At 43.6% G+C, this 11372-nt stretch overlaps 1 long non-coding RNA gene across 1 annotated transcript; it reads right to left on the bottom strand.

Moving 5' to 3' along the window:
• Positions 1 to 296: 296 nt before the first annotated feature.
• Positions 297 to 9980, bottom strand: LOC135373496 (uncharacterized). Its single transcript, XR_010416494.1, has 3 exons — positions 9843 to 9980; positions 7334 to 7468; positions 297 to 440 (listed from the first exon to the last, which is right to left on the bottom strand). It is a non-coding gene; the product is annotated as an uncharacterized LOC135373496 (long non-coding RNA).
• Between the last annotated feature and the right edge of the window lie 1392 nt (positions 9981 to 11372).

The following is an 11372-nucleotide window of genomic DNA, read 5'->3' as shown; positions in this document are numbered from 1 at the left end:
ACCAAAACAAATCAGAATGGGGAGGGCTAGCTTCCACGAATGGGCAATTGTTCGCTGCCTCCTATTGAAAGAAAAGTAGAACCGAAGGTCGCGTCCTTTTCAGAGACCATCGTAATGCCCTCAAGACCGTGGCTTTCGGGCGCGACCTTGTTCACCACTATAGCTTTGAACGTAGTTCAACTCTACCAAACTCGTGGCGCTGTCGAACATTACGTCATTTGTTTACAAACAGGTTGAGGTTTATTAATCGTGATCAAGGACGGACGGTAATATTTACAGAAAGGAGGAAAACAAAGACCTCAGTATATGATTTTATTAGGGGACACGGAGTGGGAAGTTCTTCATCTGTTCGATCAGTCATAGTAACAGAACATTTTCCGGTAATAAGGATCATCACGCTGTCCGCATTTGCCACTGCAACACTCACGGTTCGTGTGGCACTGCAACAACAACAACAACAACTTTATTAATAGACGAGTTCAGAAAATTCCAGAGTGCTTAGCGTCCCTTTGAACTGTGGGAGTTTACTAACACGAAGGAAACGGTTGGGCCTCCAAACCGTTCCGATTTCTCCCCTACCGGTCCATTGTCCACGACGTGTCAAGGTCGGCGAAAGCGAAATGTGAAGGATTATTCTTCGTTCCCCCGCTCATAGCAAGCGCCCAAGATGCAATGCGTGCGCAAAGAGCACTGGGATTTTCCGAACTCGGCTATTTTGCTCTTGCTCTTGATCGTTTATAATGAGTACTATACTTTCAATACAACAGAGAATATGAAGCTCGGAGTAGCCAGTCCTGACTGGGTCCGGACTAACATCGACATATTTTTGTTCCAATTCCAGTTCAAAGCTCAGACAGCTAGGAACTACGAGAGTGTTCCTAGGCGGAGCTCCATTCAATAACGTATTCACCATTACGATACGAGGCTATGGTTTAAGATTTCCGCATTTAAGCCACTACAGTGATTTGATTTGATTTGATTTGGGTTTTTCTGGCGCATTAGCTACTAAGGCCATAATGCGCCAAATACCAGTGTAAGTTTTATCTGTGTAAAATTTGTGTATTTACTAAAACAGTGTTGAGTGCTGGGTTAGTAGTTAAAATCACAGATCCTTTAAAAACTCGGTATCTCTAAAAAACATATAGATCTTTTCAAAGGGTATGAAACTTTCATCGCCCAGCAAAAGCGCCGGGTGCAGTGGTAAGAAGTTTCTATAGAATAAAACAAAATGACGTTCACGAAGATGCTGATACGCTGGGCATACAATGAGGATATGGAGGACTGAGAGTTGTTCCCCACAGTGATTGCACTCGGGAGGATCTTCTTCCCGTAAGAGATATCCATGTGTTAAGTATGTGTGTCCCAAACGGAGCCGACAAGATAGCACCTCATACAGTCGATTTGATGCAGATGGGGAAGGGCCTATCTTGGGTTTTATAGCATGTAATTTGTTGCTTGTCTGTTGGTCCCAAAAGCTCTGCCAGTGTCTGTTAATGCTGCTTTTTAAACATAGCCTGAGATCTTTTGATGGAATGTCGAAAGCCGTAATGTCGTTTGTTAGGGCAGCAGCAGCTGCTCGATCGGCCTTTTCATTTCCAGGTATCCCAACATGGCTGGGTACCCAGCAGAACAGTAACCGATAAGCCCTGTTAGCTATAGTGCTTGCAATTCGCCTTGCACGATGGACAATGGGGTCTTTTGTGCAATGAATGCTACAGATAGTCTGTAAGGAACTCAAAGAGTCTGTGTATATGACTGATGATTTGATACAATTTTGTAAAATATAATTCAGGGCTAAAATTATGGCATACACTTCCGCTGTGAAGACAGACATGGTGACCTTCAAACGATGTGACCTTGTAACTGTGCCAGTGACCATAGCGCACGATACCCCGGAAACGGTCTTTGAGCCATCAGTGTACAACTCTACATGGCTGCCAAAGCTATCCTTTAACACCTCAAATTCCTGCTGGAGTACACTGTTAGCAGTATCACGCTTGTTGTATCTGGAAAGGGATACGTTGCATTTTGGAGGGGGCTGCCATGGAGGGATTTTCTTAGTTGTCTCAAGAATCATAGAGCTGTATTCTGGAAAGCCATAGTGTTCGACTGCTTGTGACATTCTAACGCTAAAAGAAGGCACGGCTGAAGGTCTGTTCAAGAAGTGCTGTCTGAATGGTGTATCTTTCACACATTGATATGCTGGGTTCTCGGGGTGACCCCTGATTCTAAGTGCATATGAAGCAGCGAGGTAAAACCTACGTCTCTCTAAAGACCACTGATTCGCTTCTATGTATAGACTTTGTATCGGAGAAGTTCTGAATGCTCCGAGTACTAAACGCAGTCCTTGGTGGTGTATTGGATCGAGGATTTTGAGTGTAGATGGCCGTGCTGAACCATACACAGCACACCCATAATCCAACTTGGATAGAACAGTGGAGACGTAGATCTTCTTGAGTGTGTCACGATCTGCTCCCCAGGACCGGTGAGAAAGCACTTTTAGAAGGTTTAGAGATTTAATGGCCTTTACCTTGAGGTGTTTGAGGTGAGGAAGAAAAGTCAATTTCCGGTCAAATATAAGTCCAAGGAATTTATGCTCGGGCTTTACGTTAATGTCGTGGCTGCCCATTTTAAGTGTTGGCTCGGGGAACACTCCCCGTACCCTAGAGAAAGAGACGCATACTGTCTTTTCCGGAGAAAACTTGAAACCATTTCCGTGCGACCATTTGACCAACTTGTTTATTGTGAGTTGGAGTTGACGTTCGCACCTAGCGACGCTGGAAGAGGAACAAGAAATCTGAACGTCATCTACATACAGTGAATACCTGACTGAAGGAGGAATGACACTTGCTATAGAGTTCATCTTTACGATGAATAGAGTTACACTTAGGACGGATCCTTGAGGTACACCGTTCTCTTGTATGAATGGGCGAGAAAGTGTCGATCCAACCTGGACCCGGAATAATCGTCCTTGAAGGAAATTGGCAATACAGCGAAACATGCGGCCGCTTATTCCCAGAGTGTGCAGATCTTGCAGAATACCATACCTCCAGGCGGTATCATAGGCCTTTTCAATGTCGAAAAATACGGACACACAATGCTGCCTTCGGACAAATGCTTCTCTGATGGCACTCTCTAGCCGCAACAGATGATCTGTTGTCGAGCACGCAGCTCTGAAGCCACTCTGGAATTTATCTATGCATTTATTTTCCTCAAGGAAATACATCAGGCGATCATTAACCATGCGCTCAAAAGTTTTCCCTAGGCAACTTGTGAGTGCTATGGGTCGATAACTGGAGGGGTTTGTGCAGTCTTTTCCAGGTTTTAACAATGGGACAACGGTTGCCACCTTCCAGCCAGACGGAAGACAACCCTCTCGCCAGACAAGATTAAAGAAATCAAGAAGGGATTCTAAAGATGTGGATGATAAATGCTGGATCATGGAGTAGGTAATGCGATCAGGACCTGGGGCTGTAACTTTACTGGATGATAGAGCCCTTTGTAGCTCAGTCATTGTAAAGAGTGAATTGTATGGGTACTTGTCACCGCCCTCACTTGGAATAGTCTGTTTCTCAGCAGATGATTTTATTTTCAAAAAATCCCTGCTATAGTGAGCTGAGCTGGATACATGTTGCATATGTTCCCCAAGGGCATCGGCCTGCTCTTCCAAATTCTGACAAACTACGCCATTTACCTGCAGTAATGGGACAGAGAAACTTGTGTAGTCTCCTTTGATTTTCCTTAGCCTGTCCCATATAAGTTTTGAAGGAGTGTTACAATTCAAAGAAGATACAAAACTTTTCCAAGATTCTTTTTTTGCCTGTCTTCGTGTCCAGCGTGCTTTTGCACGTGCCTTCCTGAATGCGACTAAGTTTGGTGTGGTGGGGTGCCTCCGAAACACACCCCACGCCCGATTTTGTTCTTTGCGTGTAGTCTCGCAGTCGCTTGTCCACCAAGGCTTGGAGCGCTTAGGGAGGCGACCGGATGTTTGTGGGATGGACTGTTGAGCAGCATTTATAATGGTGTCCGTAATAAGATTATTGACATCTTCTTTACTTAACCCTTGGAAAGATGGTGTTAGGAGATTGGCTTCTTCCTTGAAGAGATTCCAATCAGCCTGTGACAGTTTCCACCGACGTGGACGTGTATCTAGGGTGGTTGGTACATTACGCACTTTCAGAACTACAGGAAAATGATCGCTACCCCGAGGATTCTGGTCCACTGCCCAGTCAATGCTTTGAAACACTGATGGGCTGCACAAAGAGAGGTCGATAGCGGAGAAAGACTGACTAGCGCTACTTACATAAGTGGGACTTCCTTTGTTAAGAAGACAGATAGCTCTAGAAAGTAATATCTTTTCCAACATTTTTCCTCGCCTGTCGACTCTTGAGCTTCCCCATAAGCAGTTATGGGCATTAAAATCTCCCAGTAAGAGGAAAGGCGGTGGGAGCTCGTCAATTAAAGTTTCCAGTGTGTTTTGGTCTACCACAGCTGATGGTGGTAGGTATAAGGAACATACAGTTATGACCCCCTGAAGACATATTTGAACGGCAACTGCCTCAAGTGCTGTTTTCAGTGGAAGGTGCTTTGTAGGGAGGGTTTTTGGTGTAAGGATAGCAACACCTCCAGATGTACGTGTTGCATCAACCCGATCGTTTCGGAACAGGTTCCATCTCCGGAGTGTATGTATCTGTTGTGGATTAAGATAAGTCTCTTGTAGTGCAAAACAGAGTGTATCATACCTGTCCGAAAGATCATTGACATCATCAAGATTAGTGAGAAGCCCTCGACAATTCCACTGAAGGATCGCCATAGTATAGAAAATGAAAAAGGTGTGCACAAGAGGCGTCTTCGTCATTGGAAAGTGTGTACTGTGTAAAGAAGATTTCATTATTTCTTCTTTGGGGGCATTATGGGCTGCCTCGGAGTTTTCTTCCGAGCAGCCGCAAGTTCCTTAGGTGATATATCGGGGAGTGAGCCGCTCCCCGACATACTGCTCTTAGGCTTCCTTTTTGTTTGTGAGCTCACGCTCGTAAAAGAGCCTTGCGAGCTCGTGTCGTCATCGCATTCCATGGAGCTTGCCTCCACAGTTTGCGATGACGAAGGCGGCGTCTGTGAAAATGACGCCGCGGAAGAGGATTGCGAATCTGTGGTTACTGCTACAGGAGTTGGTGTTTGAGAAAGAGTTGTACATGTTACTTCACTTTGTATGGTATTATCTGTCTGTGTTGCACATGACATCATCCTTGGTTTCTCTTTAACAACAGATGAAAAGGATTTCTGGAACGAGAACGGAGATGCCTTCTTCCTGGCTTCTGGATAACTTAGTTTCTGTGTGACTTTGATGTGCATCACCTCTTTCTCAAACTTCCACTTTGGACAAGACCTAGAGTACGAAGGGTGGTCACCTGCGCAGTTGACACAGTGATCCGGCCCTCTGCACTCCTTAGAGTCGTGGTCCTGCCTGCTGCAGCGGGCACAGCACGCAGAACCTCTGCAAGCATCGGAAGGATGGCCAAAGCGGTTACACTTGAAGCATCTGAGTGGATTAGGGATATATGGACGCACCTCTGCAGTCAGATACCCTACCTTTAGCCTTTCTGGTAAAGTCGGACAGTCGAACGTAAGGATTGTGTTGCGCGTTGTTATATACTCGTTGTTTTTCCGGATTTTTATTTTCCTGACATCAATCACTTTTTGGCTTTTTAGATTTTCCAGTATCTCTTCTGATGGAACGTCAATGAGTTCCGCTAGTGACACGACACCACGGCAGGTATTAAGGGTCCTATGCAAGGTTGCTGATATTTTGATCCCGTGCATCTCCTGTGTGTTCAGTATACGCTCACAGTCGGCTTCAGACGTGCATTGCAGCAGTAGGTCACCTGATCTAAGGCGTTTGATTTCTTTCACGTTCTTTGACAGAGATGCCACCGCCTTTTCGATGAAGAACGGTGACATTTTCCCGAGTGGAGTGTTTTTTTCAGTCTCTGAGTTCACACTGCTTACAACAATGTATTTATTTTGAAAGGCGTCAAACGCCTGTTTGAAAACTTCGGTCCGCGGGCGCTTACCGCCCGCGATCGAGGAAGGAATATAATTTTTACCCATATAAGGTTTAAGTAAACGAATGTTCCAGATGGTCACCCACACTTCACATTCATACATGTGGGAAGGTCCCGGAGTTTTAAAGAAAACCCATCGGCCGGGGCTTGACCAAGACCCCGACCGCCACCGTTCAAGGTTTCTACCCTTCACCTTAAATCCCCTCGGCACGGTACGGTTAACACCTTAGGACTGGGGGCTGGGGTCCGTGGTGGCGCCACTCACCAAACACCAACTGAAGCCGGTGCCCCCTGCGGGGACTACAGTGAAACCACGTTAATATGACCCCCGATAATCTGATATACGCGGTTACGACCATACTCCTGGGGAACAATGCAGTGAAACCTCTGCAAATCCCCCCATTCATATGACAATTCCTCATTATGACCAACATTTTCGGGAACGACCATGGTCGTAATAACGAGGGTTCACTGTACCACGTGCTGTTCAAGGCCTGCTCGTGCCCTCTCTGCAACGTCATGCTTAGAGGGCCCTTCGTCTATACGTCTAGCTAGGACTAGTATATAGCCTATACTAGACAACAGCTGAGCAGGTGTGAAGCTCTATCCGTCGAGTGCACAGACTTTGTGAAAAAGACGCATGTGTGACGATAACACCGGGGCGATTTTGCGTTGATCGCCATCGTCTGTCGCGGGTTCGTCTACTTACTCCACTAGAAAATCTCGAAGCGACTGACGTCACGGTGATGATGATGATGATGATGACGACGGCGATGATGATGTTGATAATGTGGTGGTGGTGGTGGTGACGATGATGATGCGAGTGTAATGGCGCATAGGCAACTAAGGCTCTAGTGACGTCACGGTGAACAGCAGTAATGTTTCACGTTATCTGCGTCATTTGCCACTCGGCGACGTCTCAAATGTAGGTGCGACTAGGTAGTCAGGATCACTTGAGCGCCCGTCATTTATCATTCGCTTATTGTGTGCACGAAAGACAAACTGAGGCAGTGATTCTTAACTGTATGTATAACTATACACACACACATAAATGGGATGATACAACTATACAACGATCTATAGAACGCCAGAATAACTATATGCAGCTATAGAAGAAGTCTCTTAATGCACTTTGCATTTGTCGGAGTACTCAATAAAAAGTATTCTTGTCCATTGAAGATCTATCCGAAGTGATGCAATGATATAGACTGAGCCAGGAGATATCGATATTTCGTAGGACAGATCATTAGTGGCATAAAAATCGAACTTACTTCGAAGCCGAACGGTGTGCACCCGTAGTAATATTCGTCAGATCTAGAGACCACTGCACTGCGACATTCGATGGCTGCTGGCACCAACACAGCCAGGAATAACATTAGGCTCCAGGTCAAGGGCATGTCAGGTTTCTGGTAGTGACAAATGTGGATGCCGGATGCATATCAATTTCACTAATCAAAGTGTTATTCCTCACTTGACTCAAAAGTAACACACACAACAGTTCAGAGATTACGATAACGGTATAAAGAATTATTGTACGTAACTGCACTTCTAGTCTTTCTCTCGTCACCTTCCAGCTCTTGCATATTTATGTATATATCATATGTATTTAAGGGGAAAAAGCCATTAAAGAAACAAATAAATCACACTAGACGTGTTTGAAATATATATATTTATATATATCTCTCTATACCCGACCGCTTTTTGTATAGGACGCATTGCAAATGCGGCTTGATAGCACGCCTTCTATTAAACTGCTGCTGCGTGAGTTCGAGTATCTGGGCCCGGTTAATTGTATGCAGTTTGACAACAGTAGAATGAAAACAAAACAAAGAAAAAAAATGGTGGCTGGTGCAGATCTTAGGTATGTGTCTGATTATGTTTCTGATTATTCCTGTCTATTGTTACGTGTCATTTGTATTCAAGTTGTGTCTGGTCATATAAACCTTCAGTTGCGAGTTATCAGTTGTACAATGTATGCTCTGACCCGGTCCGCGTGTTTTTTTTTTGTTTTTTTTGCTGCGTTTATACCTGTCCACGCTTGAGCATTACAAGCATACCTGGGTAGTAATGTCATTACTGTAATGAAATTACAGTAATAAATTTCTAGCAATTTGTAATGTAATGCATTACTTTTGATATTATGTAATTGGTAATGTAATTCAATTGCACTTTGGCAGTAATTTTAATGACATTACTCTTTACTTTTCACAAAAGTGTCGACTGATGTGTTGTGTGTTGGTACTTGGCGAAACGAGAGTTGCCGACTGGCGAGCTAAAAGAATTCCAACGCCCACTATGAACGGTGACGCACACAATCGGCACAGATTAAAATATGTCTTATTTTTTACAACGTAGTCTTGTCTGACAATGAATCTCCACATCTTCAATATCATTACGATACTCGCATAAATGACTTTGTAGTGTCATTGCTTTTTGTAGTAATTCTAATGTAATTTCATCACATTTCATTTGCAGCAATGAGTAACGTAATTTAATTAAATCCTAACTGGAGTAATGAGTAATGTAATTTAACTACATTTTAGAAGTAATTAAACCCAGGTATGATTACAAGTAAACGGAACGCAGTATCATATTCCTGAAAACAGCGCTGGTTCCTTGAACTGTGAGAATTCGCCATGTCGTGATGACGATGATGATTGAATTTTATTGGCGCAAAAGCAACTCAGGCCATAATGCGCCAAAACCATGGTAAAATAATTCACCGTGTCATCATCACCGTTACTTAGCTTTTGTGGCTGGGAAGCTGCCGAAAGAAAAAATATAAATAAATAAATAAATGTGAAGACTGGTGAGTGGCACCTGAAGTGTAGGACATGCTGAAGGGTTCCTTTCATAACTCCCTTCCTTCACCAAGCAAAGAAAGAAAACATTTGCTTCTAGCAGAACGGTAGAAGGAACACAGTATATTCGCCCTACGTTCCCTTGACAAGCACAGACGTCATGTTCTTAACGTACACAAAAGAAACGATGATAAGATGGGGCAGCTAAACGCTTAGCGTAGTAGCACAGTTGCTCATCAGTTTGTTGCAATTTAAAGCACTGCAAGCTGTAATATCCAGTGATGGCCACTAACTTCTACAGTAGTTTAACTATAACTACTGACCACTTTGTAATTGAGTACTTAACTAGTGGTTCAACTACTTTTCAGGGAGCAGTTAAAACAACCTCTTTAACTACTGCAATGTAGTTTAACTACATCCATAATTACTTAACGTTGACCACCAACACCAATCCCCTGTAGTGTTCTTGGATACCTAAATATGAATCACAAGCAGTGATAAACTTTGGTTCAAGCCGTTGCTACGATCGTCAAATACAAAGCTTGCGGCGAGATTCTTTCTGTGGCTATGCGATAAACTAAGTTTCAGAACTATTTCACAGCAAATGAGGCTTCACTAGACAAGCATTAAAAGTGAAGATTTAGTACACATGCACGACACAATTGCTCTGCACCTCCGTTCTCATCGAACAAGTAGCTCGAGGTAAAAGTCGGAAGCAAAATTGTGCCGTAAAGCTTGCGGCAAAATCGGAAGTAGTTGGCGCCTGCAGTAACCTAACTACTGTAGTTAACTACTTAAAATAGTAGTTGAACTAGTAGTTCCCACTACTTTTCTGCAAGTAGTTGCTAACTACTTTTCAACTACAATCAGGCAGTTTAACTAGTACTTTAACTACTGGCCATCACGGGTAATATCACTCGTTACAGTTGTGTTTCATCAATATTTTTCGCCAAAATATAAAAGAACTACACAAGCATACCTTGTGATGAAATCCAGTGACGACGGCTGTTCCAAGGCGTTGAAGGAATTACGACGAAAGTGAGCGGATACACGAATTCGTTAATTCCGCAGAACAGATGGCTAACCTATATGAGTGGAACCGACTATAGGAATACAGCTTGTACGCTTTGCGCAGCGGTTCATTTTCTCTTGCTTTTTTTTTTTTTTTTCCTGTTAGGATACGAGGAGAGCGTGATGTTTATACTGAGACATGATGTCTGTTCTGCCCGTGCTTCCTTTGTGCTGTTTACTCACATTTATTTCCTGTGTGTTTGTGACGCTAAGCGATTTCTAACTGCCTTGAAACAGACACGTATGTGTGTGACTAATTACAAGGTAAACGTTTCTATAGAAGCAGTGTGTCGAAAGAGGCTAGATGACCACCATACGAATGCGCTGTTATTATTATTCTTTCTGAAACGCACTCCTCAAAAAATAACATCACGTACGTATGATTTATTATTATGTATCCGTACACACTGTAATTAATTACTGCAGCCGAAATCGGAAAGACCTTGAGCTTCCTGCAACGGCCAGCGGTAGTAGTTCTTTGGTGTACGAAAATTATTTAGTGTAACAAAATACGAGCTAAGACAGTCCTACAGTTGACGATACAACAGCAAATACAAGATTTGGCCCCAGAAATGTCGTTGTTGCTTAAAAATAAAGTTGTTGTTGTTTTGCTGTTTGTTACTCTAAACCACATGCGCGCTGTGATGATGATGATTGGGGTTTTTTTTTGGCGCATGAGCAACTAAGGCTATAATGCGCCAATACGGTGATATATGATCTCTTTACCAGTTAAAAGATAACGATCAATTTAAAACTGATATAAACATAAAAAATATATGTGACTTCAGATATCTCTTAGGTACCCAGTGTCCCTAAAAAACTTGTAAACTCGGCTAAAACTTACAAGCGGCTCATCGCCCAGCAAAATGCGCGCTGTGAGGTCCCAATACTTCATGGGAGCCCGGAAAACCGAGGGTACCTTTTTCTGACACCTTATTTTCGCCCAACGTGCAGCGCTTACCTACTGCATGGTAGATGAAGGTATCCAGAAGACGCGAGATGTGTTTTGGCATGGACGACGAACATCGTTGCTTCTTAATCTGAGGGCCCCCCCCCCCCTATAGGAAGAGCCTATAAAATCTTCTCATCGGCAGTTATGTATACCACATGAAGTATGGCATTTCCTGCATCACCCATAATACCCGTGATAATAAGTATTCAATGGTGATTGAAACCAATTGCTATTGAGCATGTGCGTATCGCCATTGAGCGGGTAGCGCGTCATCCTGTCGGAAATCATTGGATCCAGTGCTGTTTAAGAAGTTGACACGTCAGACGCCTGGTGGAGCTACGCGCATTTTCAATGGTCATTGAAGGATACCTGTGCGACAGGGGTATTAGAGGCTCCAACACAGCACATCCACACACTCGAGGCAACAAAATAATATTCACCTAACTTATTGCGCTCTCCCGTACCGTGTAAACACATGTATAAATA

This window comes from Ornithodoros turicata, unplaced genomic scaffold (genome assembly GCF_037126465.1).
Source record: "Ornithodoros turicata isolate Travis unplaced genomic scaffold, ASM3712646v1 Chromosome25, whole genome shotgun sequence".
Taxonomy (NCBI): Eukaryota; Metazoa; Arthropoda; class Arachnida; order Ixodida; family Argasidae; genus Ornithodoros; species Ornithodoros turicata.
Note: the sequence above shows the minus strand (reverse complement) of the source record. Positions and strands in the feature narration are given on the sequence as shown.